This window comes from Phyllobates terribilis, unplaced genomic scaffold (genome assembly GCF_046119375.1).
Source record: "Phyllobates terribilis strain yellow unplaced genomic scaffold, ASM4611937v1 Scaffold_8__6_contigs__length_399053987, whole genome shotgun sequence".
Lineage (NCBI taxonomy): Eukaryota > Metazoa > Chordata > Amphibia > Anura > Dendrobatidae > Phyllobates > Phyllobates terribilis.
The window spans coordinates 347297241-347310453 of record NW_027362768.1 but is presented as its reverse complement, the minus strand read 5'-3'; the positions used below and the strand labels follow the sequence as shown (position 1 = coordinate 347310453).

Genomic DNA, 13213 nt, shown 5'->3' with positions numbered 1-13213 from the left:
ACAGTACCCTCAACCCCCGGCTGTTCCCACCCGCCTCAACACCGTTGGAAGGGAGGAGAACCAATTAAGGCGGGGGGGGGTGGAACGAGCAGCTGTCTACCCTTAGCAGGAGGGTTGCTGATTAATTACCTCTCCTGCTGCTGCTGCTGCTGCTGGCTGTCCAGCAGCAGACTGAAGGTGGCTGCTGCTGTGCGCAGGTATATAAAGGCTCAGAGCCTATTATGACACGCGCAGCCAGCGTTCCATTGCCACATTCCGTCTACTGCAGGCGGGATACCTGGATGGCTGAATGTCACTGAGAAGCTCACAGAGACCGCCATAAGCAACAGTTTAAAAGAATGCCACAGACTAATCAACCAAACTTTTTGGGTTGGTTTCTCTTTTATAGTCTGCAGGCATTAAATGAAAGAAGTCAGTGTTCCAGCAGAGGGAGACAACGTTTCAGAAAAGGCATTGTAGCAAACCAAAAAAGAAATTTTAAGCGCAGCAGAGTAACCAGCTCACATACCTGTTAGCTCAGGTGAGTTTAAAAGGCTGCTGTTGATTACAAGGGCATTTGCTAAATAGATGGTGTGTGTGCAACAATATACTGAAAGGTCAATTATATTGTGCAGCTTATCTCACCACCTGTAGTTATTTAGGTGAAAGCTCCAAAATGCTTGCCTAATATGTCTGTTTATCCAAAAGGAAGTATAGAGGGAGAGCTAGATAGATAGCATTGCATTACATTACATGGCAATGCAATGCACAGTTGCTGAAGTTGAACCAAAATGAGCTTGTCATCTGGCTTCTGCAACTTTTAACATGAAAAATCCAATGAGGAGAAGAAAAGCAAAGCCAAAGAGTCCATCCCAAAATCCGACAAACAAGCCAAATGAACAAAAAGCATTGAATTCAATTCTTTCTGATTTTAGAAACTGCATTAAAGAAGGGGTGCACCGGTCCTGGAGATACTGCAATACCAGGTCAATGCGTGGAGTGGACAGAGCAAGCTCTTTTTCCATCTCCCTGTTGTAAAAATCCATTTAATATATGGTCCCCAGATAGGGGACGTATCAGATATTAAACTGATAAGAACAGATACTACACTTTATCTTAGCCAAAAGGCCGAGAAGCGATAACCAGAATTGGTTTCCGACTACGGTGCCACCCAAGGATTCTGAAAAGTCCATTTGTGGAGATGGCCACCTGGACTCCCGTTAAGAAGACATGCTGTCAACCTCTAGATCCCTCACATGCCTGCACTTTTCGGCTTGCTGCTGCTGCAATCCACGCGTTTTAAATCTGCATAACTCCACCTCTTTTAGCACAGTACCCTCAACCCCCGGCTGTTCCCACCCGCCTCAACACCGTTGGAAGGGAGGAGAACCAATTAAGGCGGGGGGGGGGGGGTGGAACGAGCAGCTGTCTACCCTTAGCAGGAGGGTTCCTGATTAATTACATCTCCTGCTGCTGCTGCTGGCTGTCCAGCAGCAGACTGAAGGTGGCTGCTGCTGTGCGCAGGTATATAAAGGCTCAGAGCCTATTATGACACGCGCAGCCAGCGTTCCATTGCCACATTCCGTCTACTGCAGGCGGGATACCTGGATGGCTGAATGTCACTGAGAAGCTCACAGAGACCGCCATAAGCAACAGTTTAAAAGAATGCCACAGACTAATCAACCAAACTTTTTGGGTTGGTTTCTCTTTTATAGCCTGCAGGCATTAAATGAAAGAAGTCAGTGTTCCAGCAGAGGGAGACAACGTTTCAGAAAAGGCATTGTAGCAAACCAAAAAAGAAATTTTAAGCGCAGCAGAGTAACCAGCTCACATACCTGTTAGCTCAGGTGAGTTTAAAAGGCTGCTGTTGATAACAAGGGCATTTGCTAAATAGATGGTGTGTGTGCAACAATATACTGAAAGGTCAATTATATTGTGCAGCTTATCTCACCACCTGTAGTTATTTAGGTGAAAGCTCCAAAATGCTTGCCTAATATGTCTGTTTATCCAAAAGGAAGTATAGAGGGAGAGCTAGATAGATAGCATTGCATTACATTACATGGCAATGCAATGCACAGTTGCTGAAGTTGAACCAAAATGAGCTTGTCATCTGGCTTCTGCAACTTTTAACATGAAAAATCCAATGAGGAGAAGAAAAGCAAAGCCAAAGAGTCCATCCCAAAATCCGACAAACAAGCCAAATGAACAAAAAGCATTGAATTCAATTCTTTCTGATTTTAGAAACTGCATTAAAGAAGGGGTGCACCGGTCCTGGAGATACTGCAATACCAGGTCAATGCGTGGAGTGGACAGAGCAAGCTCTTTTTCCATCTCCCTGTTCTAAAAATCCATTTAATATATGGTCCCCAGATAGGGGACGTATCAGATATTAATCTGATAAGAACAGATTTTTTTTTTTATCGAAAGCCCGAATTCGTGTACAAAACCCGAGTGCGCTTAAAAAAGTGACAAGTGCCACAAAAAAAGTGCACTAGGATGCTGGTCTTCTTGAAACCCTCTCCAAAAGGAGAAGGGTCCCCCAAACCATTCCCCGTCCCTCCGAGCCAAAAGGCCACAGCGAGGAACAGGGACAAAAAGCCACCTCCAGCCGAAGCCAGAGGCGACCCAATCTTACCCCCAGCACCTGCCCGAGTTCTCACCCGAGCAAGGCACTGGGAGCCAAAGACTGTGCTCCCCTCCCGGAAGAGGGGAGCCAACAACGCTCTCCTCCCGAAAGAGGAGAGCCAGGGGGGTTCAGGGGGGAGCGGAACCTGATGGCCACACACTCCCCCCCTAGACCTGCCAAGAGAGGAACCCGTAAGGGAACCGCATCCCGACAAAATCCTAGTAGGACGTGACACACGTGAATAAGTGGACACACAGTGACAAAGAAATTAAATAAATAGTGAAGGTTTCACAGTATAATACTGCCCGGACCTTCGACCGGGAATTGAAAAATTCCCCATCCTAAGGCCAGAAGGCCCGGAATAAGGGTGTGTGCGAAGAAAGAAAATTTGAAGTGCTTGTGCAAATGTGCCATAAACTCAAGTGGGGTTCCCAATCCCAGTGAGTTAAGGCACCCCAGGGTCACCACTCCTGGGGCACTTCACACTTCTGGCTTTCGATCTTCCCCGGCCCAATGGCGTCGATCCTGGGGGGCCATGCTTTCCACCAGATGACTATATTAGCCACCTGGCGTACTAACAAGCGCCTAAACCCCAGTGTGCATAATGTATCAATCTACTAGGGCGGCCAACATCCAAAACCGCCTTTTCGAAAGATACTACACTTGATCTTAGCCAAAAGGCCGAGAAGCGATAACCAGAATTGGTTTCCGACTACGGTGCCACCCAAGGATTCTGAAAAGTCCATTTGTGGAGATGGCCACCTGGACTCCCGTTAAGAAGACATGCTGTCAACCTCTAGATCCCTCACATGCCTGCACTTTTCGGCTTGCTGCTGCTGCAATCCACGTGTTTTAGATCTGCATAACTCCACCTCTTTTAGCACAGTACCCTCAACCCCCGGCTGTTCCCACCCGCCTCAACACCGTTGGAAGGGAGGAGAACCAATTAAGGCGGGGGGGGGGGTGGAACGAGCAGCTGTCTACCCTTAGCAGGAGGGTTGCTGATTAATTACCTCTCCTGCTGCTGCTGCTGCTGCTGGCTGTCCAGCAGCAGACTGAAGGTGGCTGCTGCTGTGCGCAGGTATATAAAGGCTCAGAGCCTATTATGACACGAGCAGCCAGCGTTCCATTGCCACATTCCGTCTACTGCAGGCGGGATACCTGGATGGCTGAATGTCACTGAGAAGCTCACAGAGACCGCCATAAGCAACAGTTTAAAAGAATGCCACAGACTAATCAACCAATCTTTTTGGGTTGGTTTCTCTTTTATAGTCTGCAGGCATTAAATGAAAGAAGTCAGTGTTCCAGCAGAGGGAGACAACGTTTCAGAAAAGGCATTGTAGCAAACCAAAAAAGAAATTTTAAGCGCAGCAGAGTAACCAGCTCACATACCTGTTAGCTCAGGTGAGTTTAAAAGGCTGCTGTTGATAACAAGGGCATTTGCTAAATAGATGGTGTGTGTGCAACAATATACTGAAAGGTCAATTATATTGTGCAGCTTATCTCACCACCTGTAGTTATTTAGGTGAAAGCTCCAAAATGCTTGCCTAATATGTCTGTTTATCCAAAAGGAAGTATAGAGGGAGAGCTAGATAGATAGCTTTGCATTACATTACATGGCAATGCAATGCACAGTTGCTGAAGTTGAACCAAAATGAGCTTGTCATCTGGCTTCTGCAACTTTTAACATGAAAAATCCAATGAGGAGAAGAAAAGCAAAGCCAAAGAGTCCATCCCAAAATCCGACAAACAAGCCAAATGAACAAAAAGCATTGAATTCAATTCTTTCTGATTTTAGAAACTGCATTAAAGAAGGGGTGCACCGGTCCTGGAGATACTGCAATACCAGGTCAATGCGTGGAGTGGACAGAGCAAGCTCTTTTTCCATCTCCCTGTTCTAAAAATCCATTTAATATATGGTCCCCAGATAGGGGACGTATCAGATATTAAACTGATAAGAACAGATACTACACTTGATCTTAGCCAAAAGGCCGAGAAGCGATAACCAGAATTGGTTTCCGACTACACTGCCACCCAAGGATTCTGAAAAGTCCATTTGTGGAGATGGCCACCTGGACTCCCGTTAAGAAGACATGCTGTCAACCTCTAGATCCCTCACATGCCTGCACTTTTCGGCTTGCTGCTGCTGCAATCCACGCGTTTTAGATCTGCATAACTCCACCTCTTTTAGCACAGTACCCTCAACCCCCGGCTGTTCCCACCCGCCTCAACACCGTTGGAAGGGAGGAGAACCAATTAAGGCGGGGGGGGGTGGAACGAGCAGCTGTCTACCCTTAGCAGGAGGGTTGCTGATTAATTACCTCTCCTGCTGCTGCTGCTGCTGCTGGCTGTCCAGCAGCAGACTGAAGGTGGCTGCTGCTGTGCGCAGGTATATAAAGGCTCAGAGCCTATTATGACACGCGCAGCCAGCGTTCCATTGCCACATTCCGTCTACTGCAGGCGGGATACCTGGATGGCTGAATGTCACTGAGAAGCTCACAGAGACCGCCATAAGCAACAGTTTAAAAGAATGCCACAGACTAATCAACCAAACTTTTTGGGTTGGTTTCTCTTTTATAGTCTGCAGGCATTAAATGAAAGAAGTCAGTGTTCCAGCAGAGGGAGACAACGTTTCAGAAAAGGCATTGTAGCAAACCAAAAAAGAAATTTTAAGCGCAGCAGAGTAACCAGCTCACATACCTGTTAGCTCAGGTGAGTTTAAAAGGCTGCTGTTGATAACAAGGGCATTTGCTAAATAGATGGTGTGTGTGCAACAATATACTGAAAGGTCAATTATATTGTGCAGCTTATCTCACCACCTGTAGTTATTTAGGTGAAAGCTCCAAAATGCTTGCCTAATATGTCTGTTTATCCAAAAGGAAGTATAGAGGGAGAGCTAGATAGATAGCATTGCATTACATTACATGGCAATGCAATGCACAGTTGTTGAAGTTGAACCAAAATGAGCTGGTCATCTGGCTTCTGCAACTTTTAACATGAAAAATCCAATGAGGAGAAGAAAAGCAAAGCCAAAGAGTCCATCCCAAAATCCGACAAACAAGCCAAATGAACAAAAAGCATTGAATTCAATTCTTTCTGATTTTAGAAACTGCATTAAAGAAGGGGTGCACCGGTCCTGGAGATACTGCAATACCAGGTCAATGCGTGGAGTGGACAGAGCAAGCTCTTTTTCCATCTCCCTGTTCTAAAAATCCATTTAATATATGGTCCCCAGATAGGGGACGTATCAGATATTAAACTGATAAGAACAGATACTACACTTGATCTTAGCCAAAAGGCCGAGAAGCGATAACCAGAATTGGTTTCCGACTACGGTGCCACCCAAGGATTCTGAAAAGTCCATTTGTGGAGATGGCCACCTGGACTCCCGTTAAGAAGACATGCTGTCAACCTCTAGATCCCTCACATGCCTGCACTTTTCGGCTTGCTGCTGCTGCAATCCACGCGTTTTAGATCTGCATAACTCCACCTCTTTTAGCACAGTACCCTCAACCCCCGGCTGTTCCCACCCGCCTCAACACCGTTGGAAGGGAGGAGAACCAATTAAGGCGGGGGGGGGGTGGAACGAGCAGCTGTCTACCCTTAGCAGGAGGGTTGCTGATTAGAATCATAGAATGGTAGAGTTGGAAGGGACCTCCTGGGTCATCTGGTCCAACCCCCTGCTCAAAGCAGGATTCACTAGATCATCTCAGACAGATGTCTGTCCAGCCTCTGTTTGAAGACGTCCATTGAAGGGGAACTCACCACCTCTCGTGGCAGCCTGTTCCACTCATTAATCACCCTAACTGTCAAAAAGTTTTTTCTAATATCTAATCTGTGTCTCCTCCCATTTAGTTTCATCCCATTACTTCTAGTCTTTCCTTGTGCAAATGAGAATAAAGATGATCCTTCTACAATGTGACAGCCCTTGACATATTTGTAGACAGCTATTAAGTCTCCTCTCAGTCTTCTTTTTTGCAAGCTAAACATTCCCAAATCCTGCAACCGTTCCTCATAGGACATGGTTTGCAGACCAGTCACCATTCTGGTCGCTCTTCTCTGAACTTGCTCCAGTTTGTCTATGTCTTTTTTAAAATGTGGTGCCCAAAACTGTACACAGTATTCCAGATGAGGTCTGACCAAAGAGGAGTAAAGACCGATAATGACTTCACGTGATCTAGACTGTATGCTTCTGTTAATACATCCCAGAATTGTATTTGCCTTTTTTGCTGCTGCATCACACTGTTGACTCATGTTCAGTCTATGATCTATTAGTATACCTAAGTCTTTTTCACATGTACTGTTGCTTAGCTCTATTCCTCCCATTCTGTATATGCTTTTTTCATTTTTATTGCCCAGATGTAGTACTTTGCATTTTTCCCTGTTAAAAACCATTCTGTTGGTTGCTGCCCACTGCTCCAGTTTATTTAGGTCTTTTTGAATCCTCTCTCTCTCTTCTCTAGTATTAGCTATCCCTCCTAGCTTTGTGTCATCAGCAAATTTAATCAGTTTACCCTCAATTCCTTCATCTAAATCATTGATAAAGATGTTGAACAATACAGGTCCCAGGACGGAGCCCTGTGGTACCCCACTTGAGACATTCATCCAGCTGGATGTGAAGCCATTTACAACCACCCTTTGAGTCCGATCACTAAGCCAGTTATGAATCCACCTAACAGTTGCCTGGTCCATTGCATACTTGGTCATTTTTTCAATAAGGATGATGTGAGATACTTTGTCAAATGCTTTGCTGAAGTCAAGATATACGATATCTACAGCATTTCCCTGATCCACCCAGTCAGTGATTCTGATAATTACCTCTCCTGCTGCTGCTGCTGCTGCTGGCTGTCCAGCAGCAGACTGAAGGTGGCTACTGCTGTGCGCAGGTATATAAAGGCTCAGAGCCTATTATGACACGCGCAGCCAGCGTTCCATTGCCACATTCCGTCTACTGCAGGCGGGATACCTGGATGGCTGAATGTCACTGAGAAGCTCACAGAGACCGCCATAAGCAACAGTTTAAAAGAATGCCACAGACTAATCAACCAAACTTTTTGGGTTGGTTTCTCTTTTATAGTCTGCAGGCATTAAATGAAAGAAGTCAGTGTTCCAGCAGAGGGAGACAACGTTTCAGAAAAGGCATTGTAGCAAACCAAAAAAGAAATTTTAAGCGCAGCAGAGTAACCAGCTCACATACCTGTTAGCTCAGGTGAGTTTAAAAGGCTGCTGTTGATAACAAGGGCATTTGCTAAATAGATGGTGTGTGTGCAACAATATAGTGAAAGGTCAATTATATTGTGCAGCTTATCTCACCACCTGTAGTTATTTAGGTGAAAGCTCCAAAATGCTTGCCTAATATGTCTGTTTATCCAAAAGGAAGTATAGAGGGAGAGCTAGATAGATAGCATTGCATTACATTACATGGCAATGCAATGCACAGTTGCTGAAGTTGAACCAAAATGAGCTTGTCATCTGGCTTCTGCAACTTTTAACATGAAAAATCCAATGAGGAGAAGAAAAGCAAAGCCAAAGAGTCCATCCCAAAATCCGACAAACAAGCCAAATGAACAAAAAGCATTGAATTCAATTCTTTCTGATTTTAGAAACTGCATTAAAGAAGGGGTGCACCGGTCCTGGAGATACTGCAATACCAGGTCAATGCGTGGAGTGGACAGAGCAAGCTCTTTTTCCATCTCCCTGTTCTAAAAATCCATTTAATATATGGTCCCCAGATAGGGGACGTATCAGATATTAAACTGATAAGAACAGATACTACACTTGATCTTAGCCAAAAGGCCGAGAAGCGATAACCAGAATTGGTTTCCGACTACGGTGCCACCCAAGGATTCTGAAAAGTCCATTTGTGGAGATGGCCACCTGGACTCCCGTTAAGAAGACTTGCTGTCAACCTCTAGATCCCTCACATGCCTGCACTTTTCGGCTTGCTGCTGCTGCAATCCACGCGTTTTAGATCTGCATAACTCCACCTCTTTTAGCACAGTACCCTCAACCCCCAGCTGTTCCCACCCGCCTCAACACCGTTGGAAGGGAGGAGAACCAATTAAGGCGGGGGGGGGGTGGAACGAGCAGCTGTCTACCCTTAGCAGGAGGGTTGCTGATTAATTACCTCTCCTGCTGCTGCTGCTGCTGCTGGCTGTCCAGCAGCAGACTGAAGGTGGCTGCTGCTGTGCGCAGGTATATAAAGGCTCAGAGCCTATTATGACACGCGCAGCCAGTGTTCCATTGCCACATTCCGTCTACTGCAGGCGGGATACCTGGATGGCTGAATGTCACTGAGAAGCTCACAGAGACCGCCATAAGCAACAGTTTAAAAGAATGCCACAGACTAATCAACCAAACTTTTTGGGTTGGTTTCTCTTTTATAGTCTGCAGGCATTAAATGAAAGAAGTCAGTGTTCCAGCAGAGGGCGACAACGTTTCAGAAAAGGCATTGTAGCAAACCAAAAAAGAAATTTTAAGCGCAGCAGAGTAACCAGCTCACATACCTGTTAGCTCAGGTGAGTTTAAAAGGCTGCTGTTGATAACAAGGGCATTTGCTAAATAGATGGTGTGTGTGCAACAATATACTGAAAGGTCAATTATATTGTGCAGCTTATCTCACCACCTGTAGTTATTTAGGTGAAAGCTCCAAAATGCTTGCCTAATATGTCTGTTTATCCAAAAGGAAGTATAGAGGGAGAGCTAGATAGATAGCATTGCATTACATTACATGGCAATGCAATGCACAGTTGCTGAAGTTGAACCAAAATGAGCTTGTCATCTGGCTTCTGCAACTTTTAACATGAAAAATCCAATGAGGAGAAGAAAAGCAAAGCCAAAGAGTCCATCCCAAAATCCGACAAACAAGCCAAATGAACAAAAAGCATTGAATTCAATTCTTTCTGATTTTAGAAACTGCATTAAAGAAGGGGTGCACCGGTCCTGGAGATACTGCAATACCAGGTCAATGCGTGGAGTGGACAGAGCAAGCTCTTTTTCCATCTCCCTGTTCTAAAAATCCATTTAATATATGGTCCCCAGATAGGGGACGTATCAGATATTAAACTGATAAGAACAGATACTACACTTGATCTTAGCCAAAAGGCCGAGAAGCGATAACCAGAATTGGTTTCCGACTACGGTGCCACCCAAGGATTCTGAAAAGTCCATTTGTGGAGATGGCCACCTGGACTCCCGTTAAGAAGACATGCTGTCAACCTCTAGATCCCTCACATGCCTGCACTTTTCGGCTTGCTGCTGCTGCAATCCACGCGTTTTAGATCTGCATAACTCCACCTCTTTTAGCACAGTACCCTCAACCCCCGGCTGTTCCCACCCGCCTCAACACTGTTGGAAGGGAGGAGAACCAATTAAGGCGGGGGGGGGGTGGAACGAGCAGCTGTCTACCCTTAGCAGGAGGGTTGCTGATTAATTACCTCTCCTGCTGCTGCTGCTGCTGCTGGCTGTCCAGCAGCAGACTGAAGGTGGCTGCTGCTGTGCGCAGGTATATAAAGGCTCAGAGCCTATTATGACACGCGCAGCCAGCGTTCCATTGCCACATTCCGTCTACTGCAGGCGGGATACCTGGATGGCTGAATGTCACTGAGAAGCTCACAGAGACCGCCATAAGCAACAGTTTAAAAGAATGCCACAGACTAATCAACCAAACTTTTTGGGTTGGTTTCTCTTTTATAGTCTGCAGGCATTAAATGAAAGAAGTCAGTGTTCCAGCAGAGGGAGACAACGTTTCAGAAAAGGCATTGTAGCAAACCAAAAAAGAAATTTAAAGCGCAGCAGAGTAACCAGCTCACATACCTGTTAGCTCAGGTGAGTTTAAAAGGCTGCTGTTGATAACAAGGGCATTTGCTAAATAGATGGTGTGTGTGCAACAATATACTGAAAGGTCAATTATATTGTGCAGCTTATCTCACCACCTGTAGTTATTTAGGTGAAAGCTCCAAAATGCTTGCCTAATATGTCTGTTTATCCAAAAGGAAGTATAGAGGGAGAGCTAGATAGATAGCATTGCATTACATTACATGGCAATGCAATGCACAGTTGCTGAAGTTGAACCAAAATGAGCTTGTCATCTGGCTTCTGCAACTTTTAACATGAAAAATCCAATGAGGAGAAGAAAAGCAAAGCCAAAGAGTCCATCCCAAAATCCGACAAACAAGCCAAATGAACAAAAAGCATTGAATTCAATTCTTTCTGATTTTAGAAACTGCATTAAAGAAGGGGTGCACCGGTCCTGGAGATACTGCAATACCAGGTCAATGCGTGGAGTGGACAGAGCAAGCTCTTTTTCCATCTCCCTGTTCTAAAAATCCATTTAATATATGGTCCCCAGATAGGGGACGTATCAGATATTAAACTGATAAGAACAGATACTACACTTGATCTTAGCCAAAAGGCCGAGAAGCGATAACCAGAATTGGTTTCCGACTACGGTGCCACCCAAGGATTCTGAAAAGTCCATTTGTGGAGATGGCCACCTGGACTCCCGTTAAGAAGACATGCTGTCAACCTCTAGATCCCTCACATGCCTGCACTTTTCGGCTTGCTGCTGCTGCAATCCACGCGTTTTAGATCTGCATAACTCCACCTCTTTTAGCACAGTACCCTCAACCCCCGGCTGTTCCCACCCGCCTCAACACTGTTGGAAGGGAGGAGAACCAATTAAGGCGGGGGGGGGGGTGGAACGAGCAGCTGTCTACCCTTAGCAGGAGGGTTGCTGATTAATTACCTCTCCTGCTGCTGCTGCTGCTGCTGGCTGTCCAGCAGCAGACTGAAGGTGGCTGCTGCTGTGCGCAGGTATATAAAGGCTCAGAGCCTATTATGACACGCGCAGCCAGCGTTCCATTGCCACATTCCGTCTACTGCAGGCGGGATACCTGGATGGCTGAATGTCACTGAGAAGCTCACAGAGACCGCCATAAGCAACAGTTTAAAAGAATGCCACAGACTAATCAACCAAACTTTTTGGGTTGGTTTCTCTTTTATAGTCTGCAGGCATTAAATGAAAGAAGTCAGTGTTCCAGCAGAGGGAGACAACGTTTCAGAAAAGGCATTGTAGCAAACCAAAAAAGAAATTTTAAGCGCAGCAGAGTAACCAGCTCACATACCTGTTAGCTCAGGTGAGTTTAAAAGGCTGCTGTTGATAACAAGGGCATTTGCTAAATAGATGGTGTGTGTGCAACAATATACTGAAAGGTCAATTATATTGTGCAGCTTATCTCACCACCTGTAGTTATTTAGGTGAAAGCTCCAAAATGCTTGCCTAATATGTCTGTTTATCCAAAAGGAAGTATAGAGGGAGAGCTAGATAGATAGCATTGCATTACATTACATGGCAATGCAATGCACAGTTGCTGAAGTTGAACCAAAATGAGCTTGTCATCTGGCTTCTGCAACTTTTAACATGAAAAATCCAATGAGGAGAAGAAAAGCAAAGCCAAAGAGTCCATCCCAAAATCCGACAAACAAGCCAAATGAACAAAAAGCATTGAATTCAATTCTTTCTGATTTTAGAAACTGCATTAAAGAAGGGGTGCACCGGTCCTGGAGATACTGCAATACCAGGTCAATGCGTGGAGTGGACAGAGCAAGCTCTTTTTCCATCTCCCTGTTCTAAAAATCCATTTAATATATGGTCCCCAGATAGGGGACGTATCAGATATTAAACTGATAAGAACAGATACTATACTTGATCTTAGCCAAGAGGCCGAGAAGCGATAACCAGAATTGGTTTCCGACTACGGTGCCACCCAAGGATTCTGAAAAGTCCATTTGTGGAGATGGCCACCTGGACTCCCGTTAAGAAGACATGCTGTCAACCTCTAGATCCCTCACATGCCTGCACTTTTCGGCTTGCTGCTGCTGCAATCCACGCGTTTTAGATCTGCATAACTCCACCTCCTTTAGCACAGTACCCTCAACCCCCGGCTGTTCCCACCCGCCTCAACACTGTTGGAAGGGAGGAGAACCAATTAAGGCGGGGGGGGGGGTGGAACGAGCAGCTGTCTACCCTTAGCAGGAGGGTTGCTGATTAATTACCTCTCCTGCTGCTGCTGCTGCTGCTGGCTGTCCAGCAGCAGACTGAAGGTGGCTGCTGCTGTGCGCAGGTATATAAAGGCTCAGAGCCTATTATGACACGCGCAGCCAGCGTTCCATTGCCACATTCCGTCTACTGCAGGCAGGATACCTGGATGGCTGAATGTCACTGAGAAGCTCACAGAGACCGCCATAAGCAACAGTTTAAAAGAATGCCACAGACTAATCAACCAAACTTTTTGGGTTGGTTTCTCTTTTATAGTCTGCAGGCATTAAATGAAAGAAGTCAGTGTTCCAGCAGAGGGAGACAACGTTTCAGAAAAGGCATTGTAGCAAACCAAAAAAGAAATTTTAAGCGCAGCAGAGTAACCAGCTCACATACCTGTTAGCTCAGGTGAGTTTAAAAGGCTGCTGTTGATAACAAGGGCATTTGCTAAATAGATGGTGTGTGTGCAACAATATACTGAAAGGTCAATTATATTGTGCAGCTTATCTCACCACCTGTAGTTATTTAGGTGAAAGCTCCAAAATGCTTGCCTAATATGTCTGTTTATC

The 13213-nt window shown here is 45.5% G+C and overlaps 8 non-coding genes and 1 pseudogene across 8 annotated transcripts; all 9 read right to left on the bottom strand.

The window, feature by feature from the left end:
• Positions 1–928: 928 nt before the first annotated feature.
• Positions 929–1119, bottom strand: LOC141159985 (U2 spliceosomal RNA). The gene has a single exon (XR_012249977.1). It is a non-coding gene; the product is annotated as a U2 spliceosomal RNA (small nuclear RNA).
• A 1115-nt stretch (positions 1120–2234) lies between these two features.
• LOC141160141 (U2 spliceosomal RNA) lies at positions 2235–2417 on the bottom strand. Its single transcript, XR_012250110.1, has one exon. It is a non-coding gene; the product is annotated as a U2 spliceosomal RNA (small nuclear RNA).
• A 789-nt stretch (positions 2418–3206) lies between these two features.
• Positions 3207–3298, bottom strand: LOC141160441 (U2 spliceosomal RNA; annotated as a pseudogene).
• Positions 3299–4417: 1119 nt separating this feature from the next.
• On the bottom strand, positions 4418–4608 carry LOC141158429 (U2 spliceosomal RNA). Its single transcript, XR_012248459.1, has one exon. It is a non-coding gene; the product is annotated as a U2 spliceosomal RNA (small nuclear RNA).
• Positions 4609–5725: 1117 nt separating this feature from the next.
• On the bottom strand, positions 5726–5916 carry LOC141158428 (U2 spliceosomal RNA). Its single transcript, XR_012248458.1, has one exon. It is a non-coding gene; the product is annotated as a U2 spliceosomal RNA (small nuclear RNA).
• Positions 5917–8222: 2306 nt separating this feature from the next.
• Positions 8223–8413, bottom strand: LOC141158427 (U2 spliceosomal RNA). The gene has a single exon (XR_012248457.1). It is a non-coding gene; the product is annotated as a U2 spliceosomal RNA (small nuclear RNA).
• Positions 8414–9531: 1118 nt separating this feature from the next.
• On the bottom strand, positions 9532–9722 carry LOC141158426 (U2 spliceosomal RNA). The gene has a single exon (XR_012248456.1). It is a non-coding gene; the product is annotated as a U2 spliceosomal RNA (small nuclear RNA).
• Positions 9723–10840: 1118 nt separating this feature from the next.
• LOC141158424 (U2 spliceosomal RNA) lies at positions 10841–11031 on the bottom strand. The gene has a single exon (XR_012248454.1). It is a non-coding gene; the product is annotated as a U2 spliceosomal RNA (small nuclear RNA).
• Positions 11032–12150: 1119 nt separating this feature from the next.
• On the bottom strand, positions 12151–12341 carry LOC141159952 (U2 spliceosomal RNA). Its single transcript, XR_012249945.1, has one exon. It is a non-coding gene; the product is annotated as a U2 spliceosomal RNA (small nuclear RNA).
• Positions 12342–13213: the final 872 nt, after the last annotated feature.